Source organism: Choloepus didactylus, chromosome 1 (assembly GCF_015220235.1).
Source record: "Choloepus didactylus isolate mChoDid1 chromosome 1, mChoDid1.pri, whole genome shotgun sequence".
Taxonomy (NCBI): Eukaryota; Metazoa; Chordata; class Mammalia; order Pilosa; family Megalonychidae; genus Choloepus; species Choloepus didactylus.
In genome coordinates, this window is record NC_051307.1 from 120,357,830 (window position 1) to 120,376,997 (window position 19,168).

At 39.5% G+C, this 19,168-nt stretch overlaps 1 protein-coding gene and 1 pseudogene across 2 annotated transcripts in view; both read left to right on the forward strand.

Annotated features, from left to right (window-relative positions):
* The window catches only part of SPATA16 (spermatogenesis associated 16), a 320,164-nt gene that overhangs the window by 86,911 nt on the left and 214,085 nt on the right, over positions 1-19,168 (forward strand). The window lies entirely within an intron of this gene.
* LOC119537922 lies at positions 15,111-15,879 on the forward strand (annotated as a pseudogene).

Consider the following 19,168-nt stretch of genomic DNA (forward strand, 5'->3'; position numbering starts at 1 on the left):
GTGAATTATGAGATTGAACAAATAAAACATTTCTCTTCAAATTGCTGTAAGAATTTCGAAATACTCTCTGCTTCTGTACTTACTTAATCATGGACAGTAGTTCATGGGATGACACTGTGTAGCACTAGTGTGAAAGGCACAGACTCTGGGCCAGACATCTAGGTTTAAATTGAGCCGACTAACTCCATGGCCTTAAGCAAGTTACTTACACTCTTTGAGCTTCTGTTACTTCATCTGTAAAATAGGTATGGAAATACTTCCTTATATTGTTGTGAGGCCTAAAAGAGGTAATACATGTAGAGAACTTGGAAAATTGCTTCTAACTAATTAAGCACTATTTAATTGTTTGCAATTAAAATTACTTTTACTATTGTTTTCAGTAAAAGAGGTATAGCAAGTTCTGGTCAACCAAGATGGCAATTTAACATACTCCATGGTGCCATTCCTCACAGCATCTTTGAAAAGTAACAGAGAGAGAAATGAAACATTCACAACATCATTAAACAGCATATTCTTAAGCAAACGGTGAGTCAAAGAAGAAATCAGCAGGAAAAATAGGAAGTATCTTGAGATGAATGGAAATGAAAACACAGCATAATGATACTTGTGGGCTGCAGCAAATGCAGTACTGAGAGAGAAATTTATGGCTCTAAATACCTATATTTTAAAAGATGAGAGATCTCAATGCAGAGATCTAACCTCAGAACTAGAGGATCAAGAAACAGAAGAGAAAAATGAGCACAAAGAAATCAGAAGGAAGGACATAAAACATAACAAAGATCAGAGCAGGAGAAAGTTGAAATAGATAATAAAAAACAAGAGAATCAATGACACCAAAAGTTAGTTCTTTGAAAGGATCAGTAAAATTGACAAACTTTTAGCAAGGCTGACAAAGAAATGAAAGAAGGGACATTACTACTGGCCCCACGAAAGTGAAAAGGTTAATAGGATACTATGAACAACTCTATGCCAACAAAGATAACTAGATGAAATGGACAAATTCCTGGAAACATGCAAAAACTGCTTACATTGACTCAAGAAGAAATTAAAGATCTCAACAGACCAGTAACTAATAAAGAGAATGAATCTGTAAACTAAAGCCTCCCAGCAGAGAAAAACCCAGGACCAGATGGCTACACAGGTGAATTTTACCAAACATTCCAAGAAGAATTAACACCTATCTGCTCAAACTCTTCCAAAAAATTGAAGAGGAGTGAACAGTCCCTAACTCATTCTATGAGGCCAAAATCACTCTCATATCAAAGCCATAAGAAAGATAAGATTCCACAAAAAAAGGAAATTACAGGCCAATATTCCTTAAGAATATGGATGCAAAAATCCTCAACAAAATACAAGCAAACAGTATCCAACAGCACTTTGAAATAATAATACAAAATAAACAAGTGGGATTTATCCCAGTTATGCAAGAGTGGGTCAACATAAGAAAATCAAAACTACCATGGTCAGAACAGCATGGTACTGGCATAAGGACATATATATGGACTTAGGATTGAATCAAGAGCTCAGAAATAAACCCTCACAACTATGGCCAATTGATTTTTGGCAAGGGTTCCAAATCCACTGAATGAGGAAATAATAGTATCTTCAATAAATGGTGCTAGGAAAACTGGATATCTATGTGCAAAAGAATGAAAACTGACCCCCATTTCTACACACATGTCTTCCAAGACCTCAAGAACAAGGGAGAGGTTGCCACTAGCATTGGGGGTCCCCTAAGCAGAGGTGAACCTTCACCTCCTTAGCCACCAGGGATACCTGTGCAGCTGGAGCCAAGCACTGGACCATGAATCTGGACCACTAGAGACACCTGGGGGCTGCACCTGACCTCCACCCTAGCCCTCAACACACACTTGGGGCTCCCAGGGCCATCACACTGCCACCACCACTGCCACCATCCCTCCATGCTAGGGCTGGAAAGAAAAGGAGCCACCCCTGCCTGTCAGGGGAAGGTGGAAGCTGAAACATCAAGGGCACATGGGGGCGGGGAGTGAGTGGGGGAAGGAGACCCCCAATCTCACCTTTTCTGCCTGTCTGCACCTCCCTCTCTTCAATTCCACCCAGATCTTCCCCTTCCCAACTTTGTGTGTTTGTTGGTCTGTTTCTTCTTGGGTTTACCCATTTCCTCACTTCCTTCCTGTATTTTCTTTCCTCCTGTTGGCTTTCCATTTTCCATCATTGGGGGGGATGGGGAACTGTAGAAAAACAAGGAAGAAAAAAGCCCCCAAATGCAGAGGCTGGTGCCCCTCCCACACTGGCACTGCAGGCTGAGTTGGAACACTTCTTTATGGGAAAAAGAAGCATTATCTACCAGGAACAAGGCAAGGTAGTTTAGCCAAGCTCCAACTGTGGTTTTAGCTAACAAATTTGGGTTACTGAATACAAGCTACAAGCACAGATAAACCCAGAGCAAGCAGGAAAGGAACCCTGAGGTCTCTACTGGCAGAGAGGAGGTGGGGCTTATGGTTAAAAAAATAATAAAATAAATAAATAAATACAGAGGATTTTGGAATTGGCTGAATTCAGGATATTGGAAAAGGTCTGTGTGCCAAGAAAAGGGGCACAAAAAGCTGTGTACCAACTCCAGCTCTTGACACAAAACTGGCGAGCTGGGTACTGGCTCTGAAAAGGAGATTTCATTTTTTTTTCTGTTTTAAAACTGTTCTAAGTAGTTCATTAGAGAAAGCCTCAGGCACTGTCAGTTTTCAGCACAGACCCAGGCAAAGTTGGAGTTAGGATAGGTCTGAGAGACAAAATAAGGAGTCAAGTGAAGGAGATAATTCCATAAAGTGTGTATCTTCTCCAAGAAGAGAGAAGGTGGGACCCAGCTCAAGTGGCAGTCCTTTTCAGAGAATTCAGAACCTAGTGGCTAGAGATAGAGATAGTTGAATCCTACCTTCTACATCAGCCACTATCTCAACCACAACCCTAGCAGGGACAGGGCCTGCTGAGAATTAAAGGAACACACCTCTTTATGCCAGTGGGGAGCTGCAAGCTGACAAGCATCACCTGCTGGACAGGTTAGGAAAAGTACAGAGTCTAGAGGCCTCACAGTAAAATCTGACAACCTTCTGGGTCTCATCCTCAAGGAAACTTGATATTGATCACACCCTCCTCCTGAGAACTGGTCCTGTCTGGTCTGGGAAAATATGACTGGGGTCAATCATCTGTGGAGACTGTCCTCAAACAAACAAACAAAAAAGTGGTTCCACAGAGGCAGGGTAACAACCAGAATAGCAAGGGCTGGAAAATTCTGATTAGTTAAACAGAAGCTATGCTAGAGGTCTACAATAAGTTGAACTGAATACCAAAGAACAGATAGAGAAAAAAAATCAATCAACAAGAACACCAGATAAAGCAGTGAAAACAATCTTTAGAATAAACAATCAAGGAAAACAGATGCTTAGACACCAACAAAAATTACAAGTCACACTAGGAAAAACAAAGATATAGCCTAGTCAAAGGAACAAACTAACACTTTGAATGAAATACAGAAATTGAAACAACTAATTAAAGATGTTCAAACAAACATGCTACATCATTTCAAAAATCAAATCAATGAGCTGAGGGAAGATATGGCAAAAAGAATGAAGAATATAAAGAAGCCATTGGGTATATATAAGGAAGAACTTGAAAGTTAAAAACAAATGGCAGAACTTATGGGAAGGAAAGGCAAAAATGGAAGAGATAAAAAAAAAGGAGATTTATAATAGCAGATTTGAAGAAGCAGAAGAAAGGATTAGTGAGCTAGAAGACAGACATCTAAAATCCTACACACGAAAGAAAAGCTGGGGAAAAGAAAGGAAAAATATGAGCAGCATAACAGGGTACTGAATGACAACATGAAGCACCTAGATATACTTGTTATGGGTGTCCCAAAAGGAGAAGAGAAAGGAAAGGGGGCAGAAAGAATAATGGAGGAAATGATCACTGAAAATTTCTCATCTCTTATGAAAGACATAAACTACAGATCCAAGAAGTGCAGCACACTCTAAATAGAATATATCCAAATAGATATAATCCAAGACACTAATAAGATTATCAAAAGTCAAAGACAAAGAGAATTCTAAAAGCAGCAAGAGAAAGTGATTCATCACATAAAAGGAAAGCTAGATCAGATTATGTGTGGATCTCTCAGCAGAAACTATGGAGGCAAGAAAGCAGTGGTATGATATATTTAAGATACTGAAAGAGAAAAACTGCCAACCAAGAATTCTATATCTGACAAAATTGTCCTTCAAAAATGAGGGAGAATTTAAAGTATTTTCACACAAACAGACACTGAGAGAGTTTGTGAACAAGAGACCTGATCTACAAGAAATAGTAAAGGTAGAAGTGCAGGCAGATAGGAAATGACAGGTGAGAGAGGTTTGCAGAAAAATGTAGAAATGTACACAATCAGTAAGGGTAAAAAGAGAGAGAGAGAAAATAAAAAGAAAATAAGATATCACATAAAATCTGAAAGGCAAAATGGTAGACAAAAGTCCTCCCTTTTCATTAATAACATTAAATGTTAATGGAATAAACTCCCCAATCAAAAGGCAGACTGGCAGAATAGATTAAAAAAAAAACAAAAAAAAACAAACAAAAAAAAGAACAGAACCCATGTGTATGCTGTCTACAAGAGACTCACTTTACACCAAAGAATAAAAATAGGTTGAAAGTTAAAGGCTGGAAAAAAATATTTCACAGAAACAACAAACAGAAAAGAACAGGGGTAGCTATACTAGTATCAGACAAATTAGACTTCAAATGTAAAACAACTAAAAGAGACAGAGAAGGATGCAATGCATTAATAAAATGAACAATTCATCAAAAAGACATAACAATCATAAATATTTATGCACCAAGTCAGAGTGCCCCCAAATACATGAGGCAAACAGTGACAAAATGGAAGGGAGAAATAGACATCTCTACAAGAATAGTTGGAGACTTTAATACACTGATCTCATCAATGGATAGAATATCTAGATGAAGGATCAATAAGGAAACAGATTTTGAGTGATATGATAAATGAACTAGACTTACCAGACATTAACAGAGCATTACATCCCACAACAGCAGGATGCACATTTTTCTCAAGTGCTCATGGATCATTCTTCAGGATAGACCACATGTTGGGCCACAAAACAAGTCTCAATAAATTTAAAAAGATTGAAATTATACAAACACTTTCTCGGATCATAGTGGAATGAAGTTGGAAATCAATAACAGATGGAAAGCAGGAAAATTCAAAAATATATGGAGGTTAAAAAACACACTCTTAAATAACCAGTGAGTGAAGAGAAATTTGTAAATATCTTGAGGCAAATGAAAATGAAAACACAACATATCAAAACTTATGGGATGCAGCAAAGGTGGAGCTCAGAGGGAAATTTATTGCCCTTAATGCTTATATTTAAAAAGAAGAAGCAAAAATCAAGGAATTATTTTGTGTGTGTGCTAATGAAGGTGTCAGGGATTGATTTAGGTGATGAATGTACAACTATGTAATGGTACTGTAAACAATCGAAAGTACAATTTGTTTTGTATGACTGCGTGGTATGTGAATATATCTCAATAAAATGATGATTAAAAAAAATAATAATAAAAATAAATAAATATAGGATAAGTAGATTCAACAATACCATAACCCAGTTTAAAATTCTTAGCACTGGAAGGACTTTGTGTCTTGGCAGCCATCAAAAAAAAAAAAAAAAAAAAAAAAAAAAAAAAAAAAAAAATCAAGGAATTAACTGTTCACCTGGAGGAACTAGAGGAAGAACAGCAAACTAACCACAAAGCAAACAGAAGAAAAAAAGTAAGAAAGATTAGAACAGAAATAAATGAAACTGAGAACATGAAAACAACAGAATCAACAAAACAAGAAGCTAAAAAGAGAGAGAAAATGCAAATAAATAAAATCAGAAATGGGAGAGGGGATGTAACTACTGACCCCTATAGAAATAAAGGAGATAATGAGGGGACACATTGGGCAACAGTATAATAATAAACTAGACAATGTAAATGAAATGGACACCTTCCTGGAAAAGCAACCAACATTGACTCAAGAAGAAATGGACAAATTCAACAAGCCAATCATAAGTAAAGAGATTGAATCGATCATCAAAAATCTCCCAAAAAATAAAAGTCCAGGACCTGATGGCTTCACAATGAATTTTACCAAGCATTCAAGAAAGAATTAGTACCAATCCCATACAAACGTTTCAAAAATTTAAAGAGGAGGGAAAGCTACCTAACTCATTCTTTGAAGCAATCATCACACAAATGCCAAAGCAGACAAAGGCACTATAAAATAAGGAAATTACAAACCAATCCCGTAAATGAATATAGATACAAAAATCCTCAGCAAAATACTCACAAATCATATCCAACAGCATATTAAAAGAATTACACACCATGACCAGTGGAATTGATTCCAGATATGCAAGGCCGGTTCAACAGAAGAAAATCAATTAATGTAATACACCACATCAACAAATCACAGGGGAAAAAACACATGATCATCTTGATTGACACAGAAAAGACATTTGACAAAATTCATCATCCTTTCTTGATGAAAACACTTCAAAGGATAGGAATAGAAGGGAACTTCCTCATCATGATAAAGGAATATATGAAAAATCCACAGCTGACATCATACTCAATAGGGAAAGACTGAAATCTTTCCCTCTAAGATCAGGAACAAGACAGAGATGCCCACTGTCACCATTGTTTTTCAACATTTTGCTGGAAATTCTAGCTAGAACAATTAGGCAAGAAAAAGAAATAAAAGGCATCCAAATTGAAAAGGATCACATGATACTGTATGTGGAAAATCCTGAAAAGTCTACATGAAAGTTACTACAGCTAATAAATGAGTACAGCAAAGTGGCAGGGTACAAGATCAACACACAAAAATCAGTAGTGTTTCTATGCACTAGTAAGGAGAAATCTGAGGAGGAAATTAAGAAAAAAAAATCCATTTACAATAGCAACTAAAGGGATCAAATATTTAGGAATAAATTTAACCAAGGCCACTAAAGACCTATACACAGAAAGCTACAAAAAATTGCTCAAAGAAATAAAAGGAGACCTAAATAAATGGAAGGACATATAGTGCTCATGGATTAGGAGATGAAATATAGTTAAGGTGTTAATTCTATCCAATTTGACTTATAGATTCAATGCAATACCAATTAAAATCCCAACAACTTACTTTGCAGAAATAGAAAAAACTATATATTTGGAAGTGTGGGGTGCCCTGAATAGCTAAAAAATATCTTAAGAGGAATGAAGTGGGAGGTGTCACACTACCTGACTTAAAGAAAATTACAAAGTTACAGTTGTCAAAACAGCATGGTACTGGCGTAAAAATACATATACTGATCAATGGAATTGAATAGTGTTCAGAAATAGAGCCTCTCATCTATGGACAATTGGTCTTTGATGATGCAGTCAAGTCAACTCAACTGGGACACAGCAGCTTCTCCAATAAATGGTGCTTGGAGAACTGGATATCCATATCCAAAGAATGAAAGAGGACCCCTATCTCACACATATACAAAAAAATTAACTCAAAATGGTCAAAGACCTAAACACTAGAGCTAAGAACATAAAACTTTTAGAGAAAAATGTAGGGAAATATCTTAAAGATATTGTGATAGGTGGTTTCCTAGACCTTACACCCAATGAAAGAAGAAATAGATAAATGGGCTCTCCTCAAAACAGAACACTTTTGTGTAACACAGTACTTAGTCAGGAAAGCAAAAAGGCAGCCTATGCAATGGGAGACAATATTTAGAAACCACGTGTCAGATAAGGGTTTAATATCCAAAATATATAAAGAGATCCTACAACTCAATGACACAAAGACAAACAACCCAATTTTAAAAATGGGCAAAAGACATGGACAGAGACTTTTCCAGAGAGGAGATACAAATGGCTCAAAAACATATGAAAAGCTGCTCAACTCACTGGCTATTAGAGAAATGCAAATCAAAATCACAATGAGATATCATCCCACACCTACTAGAATGGCCATTAAAAAAAAAAAAAAAGCAGAAAACTACAAGCATTGGAGAGGATGTGGAGAAAGACACACACTTATTCACTATTGGTGGGAATGTAGAATGGTACAACCACTCTGGAAGGTAGTGTGGTTTCTCAGGAAGCCAAGAACAGAATTGCCATATGATCCAGCAATGCCATTACTAGGTATATATTCGGAGGAACTGAAGCAGGAACATGACATTTGCACACTGCTCTTTATAGCAGCATTATGCATGATTGCCAAGAGATGGAAAAAGACCAAATGTCCATCAGTAGATAAGTGGATAAACAAACTGTGGCATATACATACAATCAAAAAATATGCAGCTGTAAGACAGAATAAAGTCATAAAGCATATAACAATGTGGATGAACCTTGGGGACAGTATGTTGAGTGAAATTAGTCAGAAACAACAGTACAAATACTGTTCATATACTAATATGAACTAACATTAATGAGCAAACTTTGAGAGTTAAAGTTGAGAGCACAGGTTATCAGGAGACAGGAAGAGTGTGGAGATTGGGCACTTGGTGCTGAAGGAGTACAGAATGTTCAACAGGATTGATTGTAAAGATACAGAAATGGATAGCATAATACTCTCTGAAGGTAGCACAATATTGTAAGTATGCTGAGCAAACCTGAGTATAAATATGGTTGAAAGAGGAAGGCTAAGGGCATGTGTGACACCAGAAGGAAAGATAGAAGATTAAGACTGGGACTGTATAACTTAATGAAACCTAGAGTGGTCACTGATGGTGATAAAATGGACAAATATAAGAATGTTTTTACATGAAGGAGAAAAAAATGAATGTCAACATTGCAAGGTACTGAAAATGGGATGGTATATGGAAAAATACAATCAATGCAAACTAGAGTCTGTAGCTAAAGTAACATTGTAATATACTTCCATGAAATGTAACAAAGGCAATATACAAAAGCTAAATGTCAATAAGAGGGGGATATAAGGGAGGGGTATGGGATCCTTGGTGTTATTGTTGTTTCTCCTTTTCTCTTTTTTATTTTATTTTATTTTTTATATTCTTTTTTTATTTTTTATTCTTCATTTTATTCCTCTTCTTCCTTTGTGGAAGAAATGAAAATGTCCTCATATAGACTGTGGTGGTGAATGCATAACTAAGTGATTATACCAGGAGCCATTGATTGTTTACTTAAGATGGATTATAGGGTGTGTGAATAAAACTGTTTAAAAATAAACAGAAATAATAGGAATACCTTACTAGTACCACACAAATACTAGGGACAAATAATTTAGGGTTGAAAAAAAAAAGAAAAAAGAAACAGAAAAATACAAGTGCTAGAGAAAAGATGGAGAGAGGGATGTACCTACTCACTATTAGTAGGGAAGTAGAATGCTGCAGCCCTGCTGGAGGGCAGTATGGTGGTTCCACAGGAGGCTAAGTATAGGGTTGCCATATGTTCCTGCAACCTGTTATTGGGTTTATACATGGAAGAACTGAAAGCAGGGACATGAATGGACATTTGCATGTTGGTGTTTATGGTGGCAGTATTCATGATTTGCAATGGATAGAGGTGGCTTAATGGTACATCAACTGATGAATGGAAGGGTGAACTGTGGGGTTTTTATACAATGGAATATTGAGCAGCTGCAAGAAGGAATGAAGTTGTGAAGCATGCAACAGTATCTTGAGTGAAATAAACCAGAAACAAAACAACAAATATTTTAACACCTCACTAATATGGACTAACTATAATGTCCAAACTCTGAGAATTGAATTCAAGAGCAAAGATTATCAGGAGAAGGCTTATTGTAAAGGTTCCTAGACTGTAAGCTCTTACAGCACTCATGTCTTTTCCTGAGTTGTTATTTCTAAATTCTGATTCTAATGCTAATTCAGCTCTTTATGTATAATCTGGTTGTTCCCTGGAACTTTGGGTATTTGTGTGACACCTGAGACTCAGAGCTAGAGTTCTGCAGCTGTGAAAGTCAGTATTACTCAATACAGCAACTGTTAAAAAAAAAAAAAAAAAACTAAAAAACAGATTAGACTTCAATTGGAGATATGAATGAAGCTGATCTAGTTAGGACTAAAGGAAATCAGACTAATGGGTAAAGGATGTGTTTTAAAACTTTAACTTCTGTGTGAGACCAAGGGAAGAGATGTTTATTTGGTGCAAAATTTATGTGTTCTGTAGCATACTATCTAATTTAACTTGTATGTTCAGTCTATTTGAACACCATAATTGCATGAAACCTTGAATAGGGAGTGAGATCTTGTTGGTTTGTATAGGTTAGTGTGATGCCCCGATACATCCCAGAGTAATTTGGACAGAGAATTTAAAAAAAGTATTTGCAAAGTCCTCTTGAGGGAATGGGGAAAAATATGGGGATATTAAACCTCCTCACCTGGGGAATTCCTGATATTTTCACAAGCATTGGGGACTATCAATTTGATAGGCCAAGCCCTTGATCTTGGGGCTTGTCCTTATAAAAATTATTCCTGCAAAGGAGAAAGAAGCTAAGCCTACTTATAATTATGCCTGAGTCACCCCCAGAGAACCTCTTTTGTTGCTCAGATGTGACCTCTCTCTCTGTGCCAGTTTGGATCTATTATATCCCTCCAGAAAAGCCTTGTTCTTTAATGCAATCTTGTGGGGGAAGATTTATTAGTCTTTTGATTAGGGTGGAATCTTTAAATTGAATGTTTCCATGGAGATGTGACTCATCCAACTGCAGGTGAGGAATTTGATTAGATTATTTCCATGGAGTTATGGCCACACCCCTTCAGGGTAGGTCTTGATTAGTTCCCTGGAGTATTTAAGAGAGAAGCTAAGAGCCAACACAGACCAAGAGGCTTACTGATGTTTGCAGATGCTTGGAGTTGTGGACAGAAGAACGTTTGGGGATGCCAACCCAAGAGATGAAGCCCAGATTTTGCCCTGGAGAAGATAAGAGAGGACTCCAGATGCTTAGAGAGAAATACCCTGGGAGAAAGGAGCAAAGTCACATAGGAACTGAGAGAAAGGAGCTGAAACACAACCCGGGACAAGCAGACACCAGCCACCTGCTTTCCCAGCTAACAAAAGTGTTCCTGATGCCATTGGCCATTCTTTAGTGAAGGTATCCTCTTGTTGATGCCTTAGCATGAACACTTTTATGGTCACAAAACTGCAAATTTGTAGCCAAACAAACCCCCTTTATAAAAGCCAATCCAGGAATTCTGGGAAGATGGCAGCATAGAAAGAAGTGGAAGACTTAGTCTCCCCCAGAACAATTCATAAATGAACAAAAAACCAGTAAATAACCTGGAATAACAGCAGGGAGACAAACATGACTGTACACTCAACTTCCACCGACATGAATTGGGAGGAATGCCCAAGATCACAGCATAAAATCTGTAAGTAAAACTGCAGAACCGCACTGAGAGCTGATAACCTAGAGCCAAGAGCCCCTGCATCACGGAAGCCACACCGTGCAATCTCTCAGGCCAACTCCAAGTGAGGTTTTAGTATTAACTGCTCAATACAGACAGCAAATCCTCAATAAGCAGACAGAGGCTTTTGGTGAAAACTGACCTTGGGAGAATTGGGGGAAATATTCTGTCTCTCGCTCTTTCTCTGTGGAGAAAACCTCAGCTGCTCTCAGCCCACAAGGCGTTGCAGTAAAGACAGCCTCACACATTCTGCATTCTGAAAAGAGCTGAGAACCCCGCGGCACAGCTAAGTGGCCCAGGGCTTCCCTAGAGGGACGGCGCACACTGATGACACAGCATGGCATCCCTCTTGGCTGAGGGAGGATCGAGGCTGGGAGTGGGAAGCTGCTCGGAGAACCCAGGGCTCTACGCCAAGTCCGATGGTTTATGGGCCACCCGTGTGTGCGCCCCACATTCAGGGTGGGCGACTCCAGTGGCGTGCCCAGGCTGAGCTCCCCAACTGAACACACAAGAATTATTTCCCCACACTACGCAGGAAAAAAGGTTGAGAACTGACTGGAGGGATATACGTGGCTCACAGACGCCATCTGCTGGTTACTTAGAGAAAGTGTACGTCACCAAACTGTGTCTCTGAAAAATTAGATTGATATCCTTTTTTTTTTTGATACAACTTGAAAGAACCCTATCAAGCAATACAAATGCCAAGAGGCCAAAAACAACAGAAAATCTTAATACATATGATAAAACCAGATGATATGGAGAATCCAGCTCCAAACACACAAATCAAGGTTTCGGAAGAAACGTTATACCTTGCAAAATTAATTAAAGAACTACAATCAAAGAACGAAAACATGGCAAAGGATTTAAAGGACATCAAGAGGACCATGGCCCAGGATATAAGTGCCATAAAAAAGACCCTAGAAGAGCATAAAGAAGACATTGCAAGAGTAAATAAAAAAATAGACGATCTTATGGAAATAAAAGAAACTGTTGGCCAAATTAAAAAGACTCTGGATATTCACAATACAAGACTAGAGGAAGCTGAACAACATCTCAGTGTCCTAGAAATCCACAGAACAGAAAATGAAAGAACAAAAGAAAGAATGGAGAAAAAAATTGAAAAAATCGCAATGGATCTCAGGGATACGATAGATAAAATAAAATGTCCAAACTTAAGACTCATTGGTGTCCCAGAAGGGGAAGAGAAGGGTAAAGGTCTAGAAAGAGTATTCAAATAAATTGTTGGGGAAAAATTCCCCAACCTTCTACACAATATAAACACACAAAGCATAAATGCCCAGCGAACTCCAAATAGAATAAATCCAAATAAACCCACCCCAAGACATATTTTGATCAGATTATCAAATACTGAAGAGAAGGAGCAAGTTCTGAAAGCAGCAAGAGAAAAGCAATTCACCACATACAAAGGAAACAATATAAGACTAAGCAGTGACTACCCAGTGGCCACTATGGAGGCGAGAAGGCAGTGGCATGACATATTTAAAATTCTGAGAGAGAAAAATTTCCAGCCAAGAATACTTTATCCAGCAAAACTCTCCTTCAAATTTGAGGGAGAGCTTAAATTTTTCACAGACAAACAAATGCTGAGAGCCTTTGCCAATAAAAGACCTGCCCTACTTCAGATTCTAAAGGAAGCCCTACCAATGGAGAAACAAAGAAAGGAGAAAGAGATATAGAGAATTTTAACAGACATATATAGTACTTTACATCCCAAATCACCAGGACACTCATTTTTCTCTAGTGATCATGGATCTTTCTCCAGAAGGGACCATAAGCTGGGACAAAACAAGCCTCAAGAAATTAAAAAAAAAAAAAAAAACTGAATATACTCAAAGGACATTCTCCAAACACAATGGAATACAAATAGAAGTCAATAATTTTTGAACTATAACTCCACTATTTACTTCCCACATGATAAAAAATATACAAACTCTAAGGACAAATCAATGGTTTTGAACTCAATGTAAAATATGTAATTTTAGACAACTATATAAAGGTGGGGGAATGAAGGAGTATAGGAACATAGTTTATGTGCCCTATTGAAGTGAAGGTGGTATCAAAGAAAAACAAGATTGATAGGGATTTAAGAGGTTAATTTTAAGCCCCACAGTAAACACAAAGAAATTATCAGAGAATATAACCATAGAGATGAAAAGTAGAGTTTGGGTTAAGAGAAATGGGAGAAGGGGCAATGGGAAGTTAAGAAAGGAATGTAGGGTTGCTGTTTGAGGTGAAGGGAAATTTCTAGTAATGGATGGTGGGAAAGAGCATTACAACATTCTAAATGTGATTAATCCCACTAATGGAATGCTAGGAAAAGGGTGGAATGGGAAGATTTAGGCTGTATATATGTTTCCACAATTGAAAAAAGAAAAAAAAAAGACTAACTAGACGACAATTGAATGCCAAGGATGAACTTGGATGGGATTGGAGGGTGGAGGAGGACAGGTGGCTCGAAGGGACACAGTTGAGACATAAGGAAAAGGAAATATAGAATGTAAGCTTTGTATCATTGTTGAATCTCTTATACTTCTTAGCTGTGCTTAATGGAATTACATAAAAGAATGTTCTTGTTCATGGGAAGTACATACGTGAATTATAGTGTATGTTCAAGGATGTGTGCAGCTAACTCTCATATATTCAGAAGACAGAGAAATATATGATGGATGATAGGGAGGGAAGGAGGGAGGAAGGGAAAGAAATAGTGATGTGACAGCTTATTAAAGTTGGTGGATTGAGCTATTGGGGGAGGGGGGTCAGGGTATGATGGAATTCTGTGTATGGGGCTAGTATTGTTTTTGCAACTATTCATGTAACTTTGAATCTATTTCAAAATAAAATTAAAAAAAAAAAAAAGCCAGTCCATTTCTGATATTTTGCATAATGACAGCATTGGCAAACCAGAACACTCTCTAAGCCAACTCCACAGGTAAACTGACTGCCATCCCCCCATGTGAGACATGACTCCCAGGGGTGTAAATCTCCCTGGCAACACGGGCATGACTCCCAGGGATGAGCCTGGACCTGGCATTGTGGGATTGAGAAAGCCTTGTTGAACCAAAAGGGGGAAGATAAATGAAATAAAATTTCAGTGGCTGAGAGATTTCAAATAGAGTCAAGAGGTCATTCTGGAGGTTATTCTTATTGCATCATATGGATATCCCTTTTTAGTTTTTAGTGTATTAGAATAGCTAGAAGGAAATACCTGAAACTGTTGAATTGCAATCCAGTAGCCTTGAATGTTGAAGATGATTATATATAGCTTTTACAGTTTGGCTGTGTAATTGTGAAAACCTTGTGACTCCCACTTCTTTTATTCAGTGTATGGACAGATGAGTAGAAAAATGGGAACAAAAGGAAAACGAATAATAGGTGGGGAGGGGGTGTATAAGATGTTTTGGGTGTTCTTTTTTATTTTTATTTTTATTCTCATTTTTTTTTAGAGTAATGAAAATGTTCAAAAATTGATAATGGTGATGAATGAACTACTATATGATGATACCATGAACCATTGATTGTACACTTTGGATGATTATCTGGTATGTGAACATATCTCAATAAAATTACATTAAGAAAACATAGGAGGACAAGCGGCTGCAAAGCCAAGCGGAGGAAGCAGAAACCTGAGTGCGAGCAATTGTTGGGTGGGCACCATGGCCGGGATTACCACCATCGAGGCGGTGAAGCGCAAGATCCAGGTTCTGCAGCAGCAGGCAGATGATGCTGAGGAGAGAGCCGAGCGCCTCCAGCGGGAAGTGGAAGGAGAAAGGTGGGCCCGTGAACAGGCTGAGGCTGAGGTGGTCTCCTTGAACCGTCGGATACAGCTGGTTGAAGAGGAGCTGGACCGCGCTCAGGAGCGCCTGGCCACTGCCCTGCAAAAACTGGAGGAAGCGGAGAAAACTGCTGATGAGAGCGAGAGAGGTATGAAGGTTATTGAAAACCGGGCTTTAAAAAATGAAGAAAAGATGGAACTCCAGGAAATCCAACTCAAAGAAGCTAAACACATGGCAGAAGAGGCAGATCGGTAGTACGAGGAGGTGGCTCCCAAGTTGGTGATTATTGAAGGGGACTTGAAACGCACTGAGGAATGAGCTGAGCTGGCAGAGTCCCGTTGCCTAGAGATGGATGAGCAGATCAGACTGATGGACCAGAACCTGAAGTGTCTGAGTGCTGCTGAAGAGAAGTAGTCTCAAAAAGAAGACAAATATAAAGACGAGATAAAGATTCTTACTGATAAACTTAAGGAGACAGAGACCCATGCTGAGTTTGCTGAGAGATCGGTAGCCAAGCTGGAAAAGACGATGATTTGGAAGATAAACTGAAATGCACCAAAGAGGAGCACCTCTGTACACAAAGAATGCTGGACCAGACTCTGCTTGACCTGAAGGAAATGTAGAGCACCCCAGTGCCACCCTCCTCCCTTTCACCCCGACTCAGCCTGAGGCCAGCCTGCCCGAAGCTGACCTTTAAGCTGAGGGCTGATCTTTAACTGGAAGGCTGCTTTCTCCTCTCCCGGTACATCCACACACCCACCCACCCATCCCTGGCCCAGTGTCTTTTTCACCAAATTGCCTCTGCCTCTCCCAGAGATTGCAGCTGGGCTAGGGGCTGAGCACCTTTGGGAACAACATTTAAGGGAATGTGAGCACAATGCAAGTGTCTTTAAAAGCATGTTGTGATGTATACATTTTGTAATTACCCCCCTTTTTGTTGTGGTAGCAATCATTTGTAAAACATTCCAAATAATTCCACAGCTCTGAAGCAGCAATCTAATCCCTTTCTTCTTTTTGGAAGGTAACTTTCAGCTTAATACACATTGCTCTCTCCATAGAGGAGAGAAAGAGGTATGGGCCTGCCTCACTGAGAACCGAACATAGTTCAGGAAAAAACTCCATTGTGGGAAACCTCATTGCTCTATACAAAGCACCCGCCAAACCAGAAAGGCGATTCCAGGAGTTAGCCTGAAAAAACAAAAGGAAAAGTACTGTTCAGGTTTTCAGCTTTAAGGTATCTTAGGGCAAGTTTATTATTATTATTTTTTGTTTCCTCATCAAAAGTGACCAAATTAATACAGTGAGACCCCTGAGAACAAATCTTTGTCCCCTCCTTTCTCTACCCCCTCCCCAACAGCTACAGAATGGATCATATGCCCCTTATGTTGAGGTGACCACTGATGTACTCTCCTGCCTCCCTTTAAAAAAGGAAAGTAAAGAAAATCACATTTTTGCCACTGATTTAGCTATATGAAACATCACCCTTTTCTGGGTCTGAAGCTACCGTCTCTTTAAAGTGCCATCTCATGCTTTGTATCAGCCAGTGCTGGAGAAATCTTGAATAGGTTATGTACAAAACCTTTTTTAAATTTTATATTATTTTGAAACTTTGCTTTTTGGGGGTTGCAGAGCGCTGGCCACCCCATCTGGTTGTGAGTGCTCTCTACTGTCTGGGCTGGCAGTATGCTGGTCTTTTACAATTCCTTTCCCCACCCAGTTTCCCCCTTTTGATGAGGTCCGTTAGATGTGCATCCTGCAGCTTATTGGCTTAAAGTGTACCCTCCTTGGTGTGGTCTCTTTTGGGGGCAGACTGGGAGAAAGAGAAACCAGTAATGCAACTGTTTTGATACTGAAAATTGACAAATTTCCTTTTGAAATAAAGAACCAGTCCCTCCAAAAAAAAAAAAAAGAAAAGAAAAGAAAGAAAATGTAGGACTTAACTACACAAACAGTGGAACCTACTTAATAAAATAAAAGTTAAATGTGGATTATAGTTGATAGTATAATATAATAATATTGTTTCTTCAGTTGCAACAAAGGTAACACACTAATTCATATTGTTAATAATAGGGAAAACTGTGAGGGGTGATATTTGGCAACTCTTCATTCTCTGCATGATTTTTCTGTGAACTTACAAGTTCTCCAATAAAAAATAAAAATTAAAAAATGAAACAAATTAATTTTTAAAAAGAAGTGTAGTGAGGCGGGGCAAGATGGCAGACTGGTGAGCTGTATGTTTTAGTTACTCCTCCAGGAAAGTAGGTAAAAAGCCAGGAACTGCGTGGACTGGACACCACAGAGCAATCTGTCTTTGGGCATACTTCATACAACACTCATGAAAACGTGGAACTGCTGAGATCAGCGAAATCTGTAAGTTTTTGCGGCCAGGGGACCCGCGCCCCTCCCTGCCAGGCTCAGTCCCGGGGGAGGAGGGGCTGTCAGCTCCAGGAAGGAGAAGGGAGAATTGCAGTGGCTGCTCTTATCGGAAACTCATTCTACTGATTCAATCTCCAACCATAGATAGACTGAGACCAGACACCAGAGACTCTGAGAGCAGCCAGCCCAGCAGAGAGGAGACAGGCATAGAAAAAAAACAACACGAAAAACTCCAAAATAAAAGCAGAGGATTTTTGGAGTTCTGGTGAACACAGAAAGGGGAAGGGCGGAAATCAGGCCTTGAGGCGCATATGCAAATCCCGAAGCAAGGCTGATCTCTCTGCCCTGTGCACCTTTCCTTAATGGCCCTGGTTGCTTTGTCTATTAGCATTTCAATAACCCATTAGATCTCTGAGGAGGGCCGTTTTTTTTTTTTTTTTTTTTAAATCCTTTTTGCTTTTTCTAAAACAATTACTCTAAGAAGCTCAATACAGAAAGCTTCAAAGAATTGAAATTTGGGCACGTCAAGTCAAGAGCAGAACTAAGAGAGCTCTGAGACAAAAGGCAATAATCCAGTGGCTGAGAAAATTCACTAAACAACACAACTTCCCAAGAAAAGGGGGGTGTCCGCTCACAGCCACCATCCTGGTGGACAGGAAACACTCCTGCCCATCGCCAGCCCCATAGCCCAGAGCTGCCCCAGACAACCCAGTGTGACGGAAGTGCTTCAAATAACAGGCACACACCACAAAACTGGGCGTGGACATTAGCCTTCCCTGCAACCTCAGCTGAATGTCCCAGAGCTGGGAAGGGGGAGCAGTGTGAATTAACAGAGACCCATTCAGCCATCATTTGAGCAGACTGGGAGCCTCCCAACACAGCCCAGCAGCCCAGAACTGCCCTGGGGGGACGGCACTCACCTGTGACATAGCACAGTCATCCCTCAACAGAGGACCCGGGGTGCACAGCCTGGAAGAGGGGCCCACTTGCAAGTCTCAGGAGCCATACGCCAATACCAAAGACTTGTGGGTCAGTGGCAGAGACAAACTGTGGCAGGACTGAACTGAAGGATTAGACTATTGCAGCAGCTTTAAAACTCTAGGATCATCAGGGAGATTTGATTGTTAGGGCCACCCCCCCCTCCCCGACTGCCCAGAAACACGCCCCACATACAGGGCAGGCAACACCAACTACACACGCAAGCTTGGTACACCAATTGGGCCCCACAAGACTCACTCCCCCACTCACCAAAAAGGCTAAGCAGGGGAGATCTGGCTTGTGGAGAACAGGTGGCTCGTGGACGCCACCTGCTGGTTAGTTAGAGAAAGTGTACTCCACGAAGCTGTAGATCTGATAAATTAGAGATAAGGACTTCAACTGGTCTACAAACCCTAAAAGAACCCTATCAAGTTCAGCAAATGCCACGAGGCCAAAAACAACAGAAAATTATAAAGCATATGAAAAAACCAGACGATATGGATAACCCAAGCCCAAGCACCCAAATCAAAAGACCAGAACAGACACACCTAGAGCAGC